We start from the raw sequence: 15,491 nt of genomic DNA, 5'->3' as shown, positions 1-15,491 counted from the left end.
TAATCTGTGTACAAGTCCCCGCATTTTCTTATTTACAGGACAAAACCATTTGGTGATGAAACCCTTGGTGGACATCACATTTAAGAAGCATGTGATAAACAAGACTGTGCCCGTTAAAGCTAAGCGAGAGCTTCCTCCTCATCTCAAAACAGCTGGGCAGTCCGGATTGTTGCAGTTTAGGAGTGAGATTGCCACACATGCACCTGAGCTGGTGTGGAACCGCTACACAGAGAGGCCAGCACCACTGAGAAATGTGAGCCCCATTGCGGACACAGAGGACCTGAATTCGCAGAAGTGCCTCACATTGTTCAATGAATATTTCAGCAAACAGATGTCACTCACAACTACACAGAGGGCAGATATATGTGCAAAAACAGTAGGCCAGAATGAGAACCCTGCATGGCTCACAGAAAGGACTGGCAGGCTCACTGCTTCAAAGTTCCGCAGGATACTGCACTGCCTGAAGCCAGAAGGGCTTGTTAAAGAAATACTTTACCCTCGCAGAGAAACAATGAAGAATGGTGACCCCAGGCTCTACGGCATACAGTATGAACCAAAAACGGTTGAAAAATACGTAGACTTGATGCGACTCTATGACAAAGATATAGATGTCATCGAGACTGGGTTGCACATTCATGAACTGCATTCTTTCATTGCCGCATCGCCCGATTGCCTTGTGAGAGATGGCAGTGAGGATTGGCTTCTAGAAGTGAAGTGCCCCACTTCGAAAGCTGGGCAAAGAGTCGTTGATGCCTGCTCTGATAAAGGCTTCTGCTCAGCGGTAACCAATGGTGAGATCACCCTCAAAAAAGACCATTATTATTATTATCAAGTCCAAGGACAGATGGGAGTCGCGAAGAAGCCATGGTGCGACTTCGTTTTCTTCACCAACCATGCTGACCTTCAACACTCCATATCAGTGGAGCGTATACATTTTTATCAAGAAATTTGGGAAGACATCCTTCAGGGCCTGGTCTTCTTTTATAAGGCTGCTATAATTCCAGAACTGATGACACGACGTATCCGACGCCTTGGATTTCTTTACACCACAGGTGCAGGCTACGTGTCATTCAAGAAGTATGCCCTGGGGTTTTATCTAGTTGACGACTGCGATAAGGACAATCTGAAAATGAAGATTAGAAGACTAAAGCACACAAAGTGATAATATAGGCTGAAATACCCACATTGCAAAGGTGTGTTAGTGTCCCATTTCAAGGGAAGAATTGTTGAATCCAAATGCAAAAGTTCCCTTTATTTTATGACAATGTGCTACATGCTTTGTGGTACATTGTTCCTTTGCATAATAAAACTTTGGTGCATTGTGACCCCATTTCTCTGAATAAATATACCGCATGCTTTCTCGTTCTATTATATGGTGTCTGTCTCCACTTCCCTCACATTATTTATTAGTGGTCGTCTAAAGTTTGAGAGCAAAGCACATGTTGTGAAAATTGCGTCTGCTATGTCTAACATGTTAATAGGTAAGGGTCTGTCCAATAAATGGAACTCCTTGATTCTTCTTATGACCCTTTCAATGTGCACCCGCGCACTTGCAACATGTTTTGTGGCTTCGACATCTTTTGCGCTCATCTGCGCTTCTCCAGGAATGCGAAATGGGGGCATATGAAGGACAACACCACGTGGCAGAAGGTCATCTACCTTGAATTCTTTATCAACCATGATCCCATCTCCGGCTTCGAATAGATCAAGTACTCCAGACTGTTGCACAATAGCTCTGTCACTCGTTCCTCCCCCATATAATGGTGACACAAAGCTAACATAGCAGTCTGGTGTTGCGCCTACAACACATTTCATTGTGTTTGCAAACTTATAATGGGAGAAAGTTCGTCTCTGGGCAGTTAAGCTTAGGGCTTTTGTATACGGATTTCTGTCGTGTCAAGTATTATACGTGTATTTGGGTACCGTCTAAAATGAGGTGGCATGTGTTGTTGCCCTTCAGGAAGTGTGGGGAAGCTAGTTATTTCAGTGAGAACCTTCTGCAATATAAGTACCCATTCTGAAAATATACGGCTGAATGACGGCATTGAAATTGAAAAGTTACGAGCAATCTTTTGTGTAGCCATACCTGTTCTTAAGCGAACCAGTACTGCATACATTTGCTCGGCAGCACTAAGTGACCTGCTCTTTATGTCTATTGCAAACCGAGGGTTATTGTTCAGAACTAAATTTAGTATATCAGTAAACACTTGCACAGAAGGCAGTCCTGTGTAATATAACATATCCTCAGCACCTTTCATGTTATCAAGGCACAGTGTTGTAGCCTTCAGCTCATAGTAATGTGCCTGCCATTGAATTGTTTGTTCCTCAGCAGCTTTTAGCTGTAATTCCAACTTTTGCACCTTCTTTCTTTCTGCATTCAATTGGCTTTCAAGCAGTATAATGTGCTCTAGAGAGAAATCATTAGCCTGGCAGCTCTTAATTTTCAGCTGGTGTGTTACACAATGTCGCACTATCTTCACAGGGCGTACAACCTAATGACATTGCACTTGCTGCTCCGCTTAATGGTGTTCCTTGATCAAGAGGTGGTGTAGATGCCCTGGCAACTGGTTGAGGATCCTGTGGTGTTGCATTCTGTCTTGATGCGATGCTTGGTGGAGTCCCCTGTCCAACAGCTGATCAGGCAGCACAGCTGCCGGCTTGGCTACTTGCATCTGCCAGTCTTGAGGCTGATAAATAAAATAAAAAAATATACTACACTTCTCTGGACCTAAATAAAGTTGTTTCACTCACTCACTCTACAGTACAACAGTTTGCGATGTAAGACTAATAGGTGCAACATGAAATATAAAATAGGTCTGTACTACTTATAAATAAGTGACCACTTAATCTCACTTTGAAACAGAACGACGCATGGTAAACAGAGTGCCCTGTAATCGTTGCATTGAAAATTGGTTGGTGTTTAGAGAAAAGAGCATCTAGGCCGCCGATACCGTAACTGACTCGCCCAAGAGGACAGCGTGAGCTATTTTGCGGCAGGAATAGCCATCAACTCTCGGTGTTCGGGAAGCATCTCTCAAGTACTCCACGATACGATGCTGCTTGGCTTCGGCGATCGCACGAGAGCCGGCGCATTCAGCACTACGCGGGCGACTTCATAATGAAAGACAAGATGAAGTGCCGATTAGAAAATGAAAGGTTACTGTAAGGTGGTAACTGCTGACAGTTGAGGGACCTCAAACAGCGTCACACACAACCTATACCTTGCCGTTTCTTCAATCTTTCAAAGCGAGCAATGGATCCAGGGCATCTCATTACCGTGTGCTTGAAAACCGATGGTACGTAGTCCGGGTGGGGCATAAAGCGTGAGGGCGCACCTGCGATAAAATGCAATGTTTAAACAGTTTCTTTAGTGTTTCAGTTATTAACACGCGCACGACACAAGTGAAACTGCGCTAACACGACCAACATCGTGTGCTAAACAAATGCACGATAGCCGCCATGCCCCGTTCGGAAAGAGCTCGATTGAAACACTTATGGGCTAAGCAGACACGCTCTTAATCAAGTACTAATAAGGAACATCAAGTCACTGTTTCTTTACCTGTTACGAAGTGATCGCTGCAGACGCGGGATTTCGGTGTCGGTTCCCACGGCGACCCGTCGGTGTTGACGCGATGTATTGCTTGCAGCCATTTCTTTCGTCTCGTTGCCTGAAGCGTCGTGGCAGGAAATTGAAAAAATCGCACGTTTGGAGGCTTTCCACTGGCATTACTGCAGCCTACGGCAGCACATCGCTGTGGCATCGCGAAGAAAGAAAAGCAAAGCTGCGATCCCGCCCGCGGAGATGCAGCGCGGCCAACACGGAGAGCTCGTACGTGCGTGTAATACGCGTGCGTGCGTTCACTGTGGCGGATGTCACCAAAAATGTTTCGGGCCCTCGCCGCTAGTGGCGCCGTCAGTACTTTCGGTGCGCATGCGTAGAAGGCGCCCGTGAAAAAGGTCCATTTCGTGTTGCATGGCTGTGCTATAAAAGGTCTTTTTTTTTTTTGCTGATGCCGTGGTCTCCAGACTTTTGCACTCGACTGTACTTTCCATGTTTTGTGCACGACTGTGATTTGTCAGGATATAAATTTTTCAAAATTTTGGTTTTGTAATGGCCGTGAAGTACCTGAAAAAAAGAATTTCAGGCTAATGACGTTCATCCTTTGCTGCACAGTAAGAATCCCGGCTTTTCTTCTTGAACTTGATATGGACTGTGTTTGATGTGTTCGACGAAGTTTATGATAAACCTTAAGGCCTTATTTTGAATGCGTTCACATTTGATATGTCTCTATGTGAATAGCTGCCATACTGGACATGCGAATTCCAGCAGCGGCAGCATGGTTCCTTTATAACCTAAAACCTTTACTCCATATATCGCGTCACCGAATTTAAGCACAGCATCCACAATATTTTTTCGTTACTTATCACAGACATGGTCAACATGTCGTGTCCAGTTAAGTTGTTCATGAACTGTACATCAAGGTATTTGTGTTCCGACACTTGTTTGAGAGGTTTGTTATGAATGACGTATTGAAATAAAATTGATGTGCTTTTTCGTGTAATTGTCCTAAAAACTGTTTTGCTAGTGTTCAATTACATTTGCCATTTTTTGCACCAACCGCCTATCATGCCCAAATGGTTATAAAGTCTTTCCTGATCACTATGGATTCTACCTTTCAGTAATTACCTGTGTCATCCGCACAACGCCTACTAAAAACATCAGGCAAGAAACCATCATTCATGTTGTTAATATAAAGTAAAAACAGCAGTGGCCCTATTACGGAGTCCTGGGGAACCCCTTAGCCTACTGCCCATCACGTACTTGCGGTGCCATTGTAGCAAATGACCTGCTTTCGCTGTGAGAAATAAGCTGCTATCCAGTTTACGAGTCTATTGTTCTGCAAAATCATGTTCAGTTTATGCTATAATTTGGGGTGTGGTGCTTTGTCGAATGCCTTTCTAAAACCAGGAAAAATCATACTGACTTGTCCTCTGGCATCTGTGCATTAGTTAATGTAATGTAGTACTTCAGTAAGAACACTTACGTTTGTAATCCCTCATATGAAACCATGTTGTGGACTGCCAATTATAGTTTGTGCTCTTCAAGAAATTCAGTTAAGTGTTTAGTTAGTACATTCTGCAGTGTTTTACACCATGTGCTTGTCAAATATAAAGGTCTGTAGTTATTTACTTTATCTTTAGCACCCTTTTCATAAATCAGTATGACCTTAGCACATTTCCAGTCAGCAAGAACTTTGCCTGCTTACAGCGATTTATTAAATATGTCAGTCAGATAATAGGAACACCACACAGCGTATGTTTTTAGAAAAGCATTCTGGACTTTATCCAAGCCAGCTGATTTTTTATCAAGATTTAGACGTAGGTTGAAAATATCTTCTTTGGTAACCACAATTTCAGCTATTGGCAAGGCAGAACACCAAAGGCTGTAATCCGGTAGAACGCCATCATCGTTCGTAAACACTGATTCAAAATAATTACTAAAAATGCAGGCAATCTGGAAATTATCTGTAACAGTGCGATTCTCGCTTGTTAAGTAGAAATTGCTAGATTTTTGAGCCATGAGATAATGCCAAATAACTGTGGTGCTATTTTAATAAAGCACATTAGCGACTCATTCATACATCGCTGTCTTGCATCAGCCAATTCGCCTTTGAATGAAATAGAGAGCACTGTGACGTCGTGTTTCCCACTCCCTTTGCTACGATATGCTAATTCACTGCATATTCTGAGAATGTGCCATATATTTTGCTATTAATTATGCAAACAACTTCATGCATTTTTCTGTGTTATGATGCAATGAGTCTCGACCATTAAGCACAATTCAATGGTACTTTTCAGGTCCAGCCAAAGCTTTCAAAAGATATTTCATACATAAGACACCGCTACAGTGCGTTGCCAACAGTGCCACAAAAACAGAAGGCTACTGAGCCACGTGACAAGCCAAATGTGGACAGCTTCATACAGAAACAGCGAGACGTGAATACTTGATACTGCCGGCCTTCTAGAGCGCAAGCAAAGGTTTTTCTGCAGTTCAAACACTATAACCTTGGCAACTTTCATAACAGGTGGCTCCTTGTGCGAGGCTCTTTACATTAACTACATGCAGGCCAAAGCAGGAAACAGCCAAAGTGCCACCAGATGGCAATATTTCTGAAAATATTTTTACAGGGGTTCTGGCAATCACTGAAGATTGTCCACTATCTGCATTTATGTCAACATTCCCGTCCCGTAGAGGATTCCAGAATGAAAATGTTCATGAGCTCGCACAGATGTTAATCGAAAAGGTCGCTTAACAGAGCCAGGGCTACAGAAATGGGCACACGGAATCAAAGGGATAGCCCACTGTGGTTTCTACACCACAAGGGAAGGGTGACAGCATCGATATTTAAGGATGTGTGCTGCTCAAACAAAGTGCACTGCAGCACCATACTAAACAGAATTTTTCGTCCTCGGCTCATTAATATGTATTGCAGTGCAATATGGCATTGTTAATGAGCCCAATACAAAGGAGAGGCTGCTTGCCCATTTGCAGCAGAAGCGTATGAATGCACACATTGAGGATTGCGGGCTTATGATAAGCCCAAAGTACCCGCTTCTGGGTTGCAGTCCCGACGGAATTTTCAAATGCAATTGTCATGAACCTGCGATGGTTGAGGTGAATTGTTTATACAGCCTCAGGGACTGTAGTCCAAAATATTTAGTCACAGATGGCCCAAAAAAAAACAATTTTTCCTTGATCCTGCACGAGAACTAAAAGAAAATCATGCCTATTATTACTAGGTGCAGGCCCAATTACATCTTAACCTCGACAACATAAGGACAAAATACTCATGTTCACGTTGAGAGCGGTGGGCACCTAGTAATAGTAGAAAGAGACGAAAACTTTATGAATGCTCACATTGAGAGTTTATACAGCTTTATCACAGATATTGTCATGCCAAGAATTATCCTTGGCAACACAGTCTACCATTTTATGTCTCTAACTGGCATAACAGCATTCTAAGCCTGGTGTTGCTGAATTTCTCTAATATATAATTTTACAGCCAATTATTTTAAAGGGGTCCTGCAATACCTTTCGAAGTAAGCGTAATATCACCTCACGGATGTAGTCTGTTGGGTCTTGAATGGGCGGAAAAATATTTTCAGATCCTTCAAGTGTAAGTGTATTAGTTATCGCACAGAACACAGTGACTGCCAGCAAGCTATGGCAGTCACTGTATGAATTCTTAGATGATCCTGAGACTACAGCCACTGGGACCAGGCTTCGTCTCGGGCGTACCAGCGAAAGCGTCAGACCCCATGATGTAGATAATCAAGTCTCCTCTAAAACCAATTCCCCGCAGCCCTTTAAGGGCAAAAATGTGAATAAAGACGTGTAAACAACAACACCACACCAGAAGCTATGCAGAGGAGATATGGCAAGAGGACACAGCCCTGCTCAACAGTTGTGTTGCCATGCATCATGACCTAGTTATTTTAAACTTCTTATGGCTGCTGCTTCGGGCATGCACAGTGCCAGAACAATGTGGAAGCCGCAGTACACACACGGCAGAACAGAAATCTGAAGCCCAACTGTCGTGCTAGAGTGTGAGTGCGTGCACTCTGATCTGGCTGAGCTACCGAGTAGCCGGCTCAGAACGACTTTGTCCTGCGCCAGCTTGACTAACGGATACTAGCGAAATCCAGATTGCACATACTGGAGCGATTTCAATTAGGTAAACATAAAGCGCAGTCGCCAAGGCATCTAGAAGTGAGCTTGCGTGCGCCCGCAAGTGCACCGATGGTTTTTGAAATGACCATATGCATCAGAGATTGTTGTCATTGTAGGTTCAATACAAGACAAGTGACCGACTCGGGCGCATAGTGTTTGAAATAGCACGCATGTAGTACGCTGGATGCCGCCTTGCATGCATGCAAGAGAAAACGAAACATTAGGCAGACAACTTGATCGAGCCCTGAATAGCAAATATGAAATACGAAAGCGTTACAGCCCATATAACGCTCACAGCACTTATGGCAGCTAAATTTTTGCCAATGTCAGTGTGCACATGGATGATCCGACTAGCTTGCTTTATGGCTTGTCATTTTTTATGAATGTCATCTTCACTTTTTACAAACTAGATCACACACGACGAACAGAACGACTGGGTCTGGAGGTGCTCCATGGAAATTTTACTGGAAATTGCACAAATTCCTGGGCACATTGCCAGCAAATGATGCCAGCCTTGCAGTTGAAAGCAGCTGTGGAGAGCTGTCTGTCTCCGAGGTAGGCACGCACGCATCTTTCAACACCCTAGGATGAATTGTATGAAACTGTTCAAAGTGTCACCAAGGTTCTTGACCATAAAGTATACATTCAGTACCTGTAACTACATCTCTTCACGTTAGCAATGCCTTTGCAACCTTTTCCAGATTGTCCGAAGCATGCAGACCGGGCAGTCGTGTGAGGAGCTTGAGTTGTGTACAATATGTGATGCTCCATTGGACGAAAGTGAGATTTATTGTGCATTCGTTAACTGTGACGGTCGTGTGACGTCACCCCGGCCATATTTTTCGTTGGCCCTCTAGACTCAGTGGCTCGCCGAAGCTTGGTGGACAACATTGGTTCACCGCATCTAATAAACATCGCAAGCACAACTGCTCAGCGATCAGTCATCGTTTACCACCAACACGTTGCGCGTCGTATCTGGGACGGGGGTTCCTCGGCCCCCCCTTCGTTCACGGCCCACGGCAAATCGTGACACTGGCAACGAAGGAAGCCCACGTGTCGACCCAAGCCACCGAGAGCGGAAAAACGCCGCCCCCCGTTCCTGCCGCCATGCCGCTGTACGGGAAGCTCGAGCGTTTCAAGGGTGATGAGTCCGCTTGGCCAGTCTACGAGGAACAAGTTCACGTGTTTTTCCGGGCGAACGACACACCCGAGGCAAAACAGAGGGACATTTTCCTGGCCAGCTGCAGGACCCGCGTCTTCAGTCTCCTGCTCGACCTTCTCAAGCCGGCCACACTGCATGTCAAGACGCAGAGTGAGCTGCTGCACACACTGCGGTCGCATTTCAGCCTGGCACCGTCAACCATGAATGGAGCGTTTTCGCTTCAACAACCAGAGCCGCCGCGAAGGAGAGACCCTCGGCCAGTTCGTCGCTGCGTTACGAGGGTTAGCGAGTGCCTGCGCCTTCGGGGACCAGCTTGACTCACTGCTCCGGGACCGTTTTGTTTGTGGGATAAACAACCCCACCATGCAGACACGACTCCTGGAGCTTCCTGATCGCTCGTTGGACGATGTCGTGAAGGCAGCGCAGCCGATGGACGCTGTGGCCAAAGACGCCAGCGAGATTGCACGCGCGACCGGCTCACCATCGACAGAAGCAACGGTCAACAAGATGACGACTAAGGGTGGTATATGCAGTGCTGCGGTGGTGACCACTCCCCCTCACAGTGCCAGTTCTCCCAAGCACAATGCTTCACGTGCGGAAAAACTGGGCACCTCGCACGGGTTTGCCGAGGGGGGAGGACGAGCAGCGGACAGCAGCAGCAGCCTGGATCAAGCCCAGGTTCCACACAAGCCCGCGGTCAAGGTAGCCGTCGCAAGGGTTCGCGACGGGGACGTACGGCAGCAGGCTCGGGTCTTTTTGTGGCCAGGCTTCATGTCGTGGCCGAAAACCCGCCAATCTTCAATATGTGGCACACAGGCCTTGTTTCATCGTCTGTGCCACCGTATCTGCTGACCGTCGAAGTCTGCGGGCACCCTGTTTCCATGGAGCTGGACACAGGAACAGCGTGTCAAACAAACTGGGGGTAAGGGGGTGTGACGGTCATGTGATGTCACCCTGGCCATATTTTTCGTTGGCCCGCTAGGCTCAGTGGCCCGCCGAAGCTCGGTGGGCAACATTGGTTTACTGCATCTAATAAGCATCGCGAGCACAGCTGCTCGGCGATCAGTCATCGTTCACCACCACCACGCTGCGCGTCGTATCTGGCATGGGGGTTTCTTGGCGTCCCCTTCATTCACGGTCCGGGGCGGATCTTGACAGTGCCACAAGATGATGTCCTGGAACAGTTCACGGAGGTTATATAAACACAACCTGGCACACGACGGCATGCCTGTGTACAAGCGAGTACTCTCATAGTCAATGGCCGCCCCAAGCCTCTCCTTTTATGTGCTGTTGCACAGACAGGTGACACCATCAAAGTGCTCACAGGAGTGCCATGTCTGTAGCTGCTGAGGAATATTATTGACGAGTTCGGTGCCTTGCACAGGGTATCCATTTCGAGAGGTTTTGCAGTAAGTGACGAAGATACCGTGCTGATGGTTTTATTGCGATAGCAATTATATGGACACTTCAACGGGATTTCTGCCGTCGGCGTCGCCGTCGCCGTCGGCGTCGCCGTGAGGTTCCGTATAGATAAAATCTTCGCCGCGCGCCGTATGCCCCAGCGGAAGCGTGCGGGGACGCGCGCTATCACGGAGAGCGAACGCACTCTATCTCGCACGCGCAAGCAAGGAAGCGGAAAGCCAGCGCCGGAGGGAGCAGGGGGGGGGGGGGGGCACTTCTCTGCCAACAACCGCGCTCGTCGCTCGTCCGCACAGTCTCTTATCTCTCCCACGCGCAAGCAAGGAAGCGGTAAGCCAGCGCCGGAGAGAGCGGGGGGGGGGGGGGGGGGCGCACTTCTACGCTGCCAACAACCGCGATCGTCGCTCGCTCGCACCGTCTCTTATCTCCACACGGCTCTGACCTTTACGCGCTCAGTTTCCGTTGAAGCGATAGACCGCACGTACGTTCGCCGCTGCGGCGTATCCGCTTGCTGCCAGAGTTTTGACGGTCGTTGTCATTCAGTGTGAGCTATTCATGTTTGTTTGTGCGCGCTCACACCACGCTTGTTCATTCAGTTAGTAATAGTCGGGCCACATTTTCCAACGCACGCTACACATGCAATGCTGCCCGGATCGGCAGTGCAGCGCTACAGATGTGTCCCTTCGCACGCGCTGCCCACGGGAAGCGCTTCTCATCAACACCACCGTTTCACACGCGCCTTCTCGTGGTCATCGAGTCTCTCGTCATGTCGGTCTACTTACGCCGCAGCACACCTCCTTACTTAATCAGCTCATGTTTACTACAATTCATATTGCTACCAAAGCCGCTCACCTTACTTCGTATGACATTGCTGTGTTGCTATCGCATTCATTGCTTCGCCCTTAGGGCGAAACTGTGACATTTTTTGTGAGACTACCACAATATAAGCTTCAGCTTTTTACCTGTTCTGTTTTCTATACACCAAGCAACTGCATCAAACATTTTGAAGAATGCCATATGCATTTTTGCAAATGTGCTTGGAGAATTTTGCACACACTCGTGCTTCTCCCTGGTTCGGTGGTTCCATTGGCTCCATTTGTTTTCATCAAAACGGTAGGATTTCTCGATTCAGTGCTTCTAAATTATATATGGGGTTGCTTTTTAACGTCTAGGGACCTCACTCGACGTTGGGCTAGGCTCAAAAAAAGGGTATTGCCTTTTTTTGGCTGTCCGAACCAACGACCCTTGAGCCGGGAGGCCAACATGGCAGCTCGGCTCATACCCTCTTTGGTATGACAGAGTTTCGGCCGTCTTGCAGGGATCTTACCGTGGACGGGCCCCCCAGTTCGGGGAGCTCGCCGATGGCGGAGGACGCCAGTTTTTCTCAATGCGGTAGCATGGTTTTTGCGAAAAGGAATCGCAGTGGCGTCAATGCGTCGGGGGTCTTTCATGCTGTGCTCTTGGCTTCTGGTCTGGCATTCCCGGGTGCAAACGAGAGGCTCCGAGCACTTTGGGCCGATATGGCTGGGCATCAGACGCATATAGAAGCTATGCTCTTCGAGGACAAGACAGAACCTCGAACCCGGTCTGTGCACAAATCATCACGGAGCTCAACTCTATGATGATTTGTGCTGAATTTCAGGCTGCAGCGGCCTCCAGGGATAGGGCATTGCAGGAGCTCCATCATCAGCTGGACGAGGCGTGGCAGGAGGCTGTGGAGGGGGCCGCCTCCGGACCGGCTTGGTCCTTTGCCACAGTAATGGCTGGACGTCGTGATGCAAACGTTGTGGCAACAGACTCCGGTGCAGCGCCTGGCATCTGCGTGTTCCAGTGTGGTTTTGGCGGCTCCGATGGTGCAACGGCCCCAGTGAACAGCGTGGGACCTGGTGATCATCTAGCGTTCCTCATGCCCATTGGTGAGTCACGAGCTCCTTCCAAGGATGTTCTTGCTGTTTGATGCAAACAGCGAATGAACGTTAACCCCACAGAGGCTGGCATCGGCGAATTGCCTCTCAGACAAACATGTCTGGGAGTCCCAGTTATCGCTAAGGATAGGGTGATCATCAATAACCTTAGTTAGTGGTAGAGTTTTATGGCGCAAGGGCAACTGAGGCCAAAGAGCGCCAAACACAAGGTTGATGGTCGACTCAGGTTAGTAAGCAGTAAAAGATAAGGATAGAAAACAGTGGTGTATAGGGCCTAAAATAATTGAGTAATGATTACATTTGATGATTATGGGCAAAGCGCATGACATTTACAAGGTCAGGCAGCCTCAGCAACAGTCCTTGTCAGGGCAAGGAGTGCGGAGCGCCTGACATGTAAGATAAGAAATCTCAGCCATTTCCTCGGGAATGAGACAAGGCTGAGTTCAATGGTAATATGAAATGGCGCGTAGGAAGCCTACACTCGCTAAAAACTTAAAAACTCTTTTTAGTGAAAACATTTGGTAGTCGCCGAGAAAGAAGGACGGGTGCGGATGTATCTGATTTCTGTATAGTTCTGGGAAGTAACGTCTCCTGTCTGGTTCTAGCCTCTTGCACTTGATTAGAACATGAATGACGGACAGTCGATCACCACATTTTGGACAGTGCGGGGATGGAGAATTGTTTAACAGATGTGAATGTGTTGCATATGTGTGTCCTATTCTAAGCCTGCATAGTGCAACCTCTTTATATCTGTCGCATTTCTCGGTAGCATATCTTCCTATTATGGGCTTTATTGTATGTAGTTTGTTTTCGATTACTGCATCCCATTCTTCTTGCCATTGCCTACGAATTCTGTTTCTAATGTGTGGCCTAAGGTCCTCGTAGGGTACATTGTCTATGTCAATAGAAATACGGAGGGCAGCTGACTGCGCAAGTCTGTCAGCTACCTCATTGCCAGCTATGTTGCAGTGCCCCGGTACCCAGCATAGTGTGATTTTAAGTTTGGATTTATGAGCCGACATGAGACATTTTAGAAGGAAATTAGTCACTGGATTTTTATGCTTTTTACCGGATGACAACGCAGTCACCGCACTGAGGGAGTCAGTGTATATGATGGAGGCTGGTTGTTTATTCTGTAGGATGTGCTTTACGGCTAGGAGGATGCCACAGCATTCTGCAGTAAATATGCTTGTATGTTCGTTCATTGTTTTCGATTCGGAGAATTGTGGGCCATGTGCGGCACATGCGACAGCTGAAGACTTAGAGGCGTCAGTGTAATACTCTGCACACCTGTATTTTGCCTGCAAGTACATAAGGTGCTGATTTATTGCGAGCGGATTCCCATGTTTGCCCACCTCAAGAAATGACATATCACAGTGAACAGCGTGTATTTCCCAGGGCGCAATGGCGTCTTTGTGGGACACCACCTGGAGGTTGGAGGCCGGTATCTGCAGGCTTTCAATGTGTGACGCGACTCTAACGGGATATGGTGGCGTTGCTGATGGTCGTCTCAAGAACAACTGGGTGTTGCTTGTGTCCTGCTAGAGTTCACCAGATGGATGCTCTGCATGAGAGAGCACCTTAGTGGCATACACTATGCTTGTGTACTGCCTTCGTCGTTCCAGTGACCATCTGTTCGCCTCAACATACAGGCTGGCTATTGGGCTAGTTCTGAAAGCACCAGTGGCCAGACGGAGCCCAAGGTGGTACACTGGGTCAAGCATCTTTAGCACAGACTTTGACGCTGATTCGTACACTACCGAGCCATAGTCAATACGTGACAGTACAACGCTATTCAGAAGGTTCAGTAAACAGTCACGGTCTGTACCCCATGACTGATGGGAAAGGATCTTCAGTAAGTTCATTGCTTTCAAGCATTTCAATCGCAACTGCTTGATATGCGCAACAAAGGTGAGCTTTTTATCGACCACAACACCTAGGAATTTGTGATCTTGTTTAACGGCTATCGTCTGCCCGTTCAGTGTGATGTTGGGGTCCGGCCTAATGCCACGCTGTTGAGAAAAAGGTAAACAGACGGTTTTCCCACAGTTGAATTTAAACCCATTTTTATCTGCCCAGCTTGAGAGTTTATTTACCCCCAACTGAATTTGCCGTTCACAGATGGCCAAGTTGCAGGATTTGAAGCTGATCTGGACATCGTCTACGTAAACAGAGTAAGAGATTGTTTTGGGCAACACACTGCTTAGGGAGTTCATTTTAACTATGAAAAGCGTGCAGCTGAGTACGCCACCTTGAGGAACGCCATTCTCCAGTATGAACCGCTTCGATAGAGCATTTCCAAGACGAACCACGAAGGTGCGTTCGGAGAGGTAGCTTTCTATAGTATTAAGCATGTTTCCCGAGACTCCAAGAGAATGCAGATCACGGAGAATGCCATAACGCCAGGTCGTGTCATAAGCTTTTTCCAGGTCAAAGAATACAGAAAGACAGTGTTGTTTGTGGATAAAGGCATCCCTGACATAAGATTCAAATGCTACAAGCTGGTCAGTTGTCGACCGGCCGGACCTGAATCCAGCTTGACGTTGGTCAAGAAGGCCATTGTATTCAAGGAAATACACAAGGCGGCGATTTATCATTTTCTCAAACACCTTGCACAAGCAACTAGTCAAGGCAATGGGCCTGTAGCTAGCTGCAAGTGTGGCTTCCTTTCCTTGTTTAAGAATGGGTATGATAACAGCCACTTTCCAGGCTTTGGGTAGGCGCCCAAAGGACCATATCTTGTTAAACAGAAAGAGGATGGTTATAAGGGTGTGTTCATGTATGTGCTTAAGCATGCCACATGTAATCCTGTCTGGGCCTGCTGCTGAGTTGCCACATGTTCCCAGAGCCGCCTTCAGTTCCTCCATAGTGAAAGGGCTATTGTACCCTCCTGTGGATGGCCTTTTATCACGGATAGGTTTCCGTTCCTCGGCTAGCTTGTGTCGCATGAAGGAGTCTGTATAATGTGCTGAGCTGAAGATATATTCAAAATGTGCTCCTATTGCATCTGCTTGGTGTTCCAGTGTATCACCAGCAGTGCTGACCAGAGGCACTGGGTGAGCACTGCGCCATTGAAGTGCTCTAAGTCTGTTGTACACCTTATGTGTATCTGTGTAGGAGTTTACAGAGGAAAGGAATGAGCGCCAGCTTTCCCGTTTGGATGCACGTCGGATACGCCTGCCATTTGCTTTAGCACGCTTGAAGTCTATTAAATTGTTAACTGTAGGATACCTGCGGAATTTTGACCATGCTT

General features: G+C 47.2%; 1 long non-coding RNA gene across 1 annotated transcript; it reads right to left on the bottom strand.

Annotated features, from left to right (window-relative positions):
- Nucleotides 1-1,335: 1,335 nt before the first annotated feature.
- Nucleotides 1,336-3,654, bottom strand: LOC125944837 (uncharacterized). The gene is made up of 3 exons (XR_007466542.1): nt 3,560-3,654; nt 3,277-3,335; nt 1,336-2,687 (listed from the first exon to the last, which is right to left on the bottom strand). It is a non-coding gene; the product is annotated as an uncharacterized LOC125944837 (long non-coding RNA).
- Nucleotides 3,655-15,491: the final 11,837 nt, after the last annotated feature.

Source organism: Dermacentor silvarum, chromosome 4 (assembly GCF_013339745.2).
Source record: "Dermacentor silvarum isolate Dsil-2018 chromosome 4, BIME_Dsil_1.4, whole genome shotgun sequence".
NCBI classification, from domain to species: Eukaryota; Metazoa; Arthropoda; class Arachnida; order Ixodida; family Ixodidae; genus Dermacentor; species Dermacentor silvarum.
The sequence above is the reverse complement of the archived record's forward strand: the minus strand, read 5'-3'. Positions and strand labels throughout refer to the sequence as shown.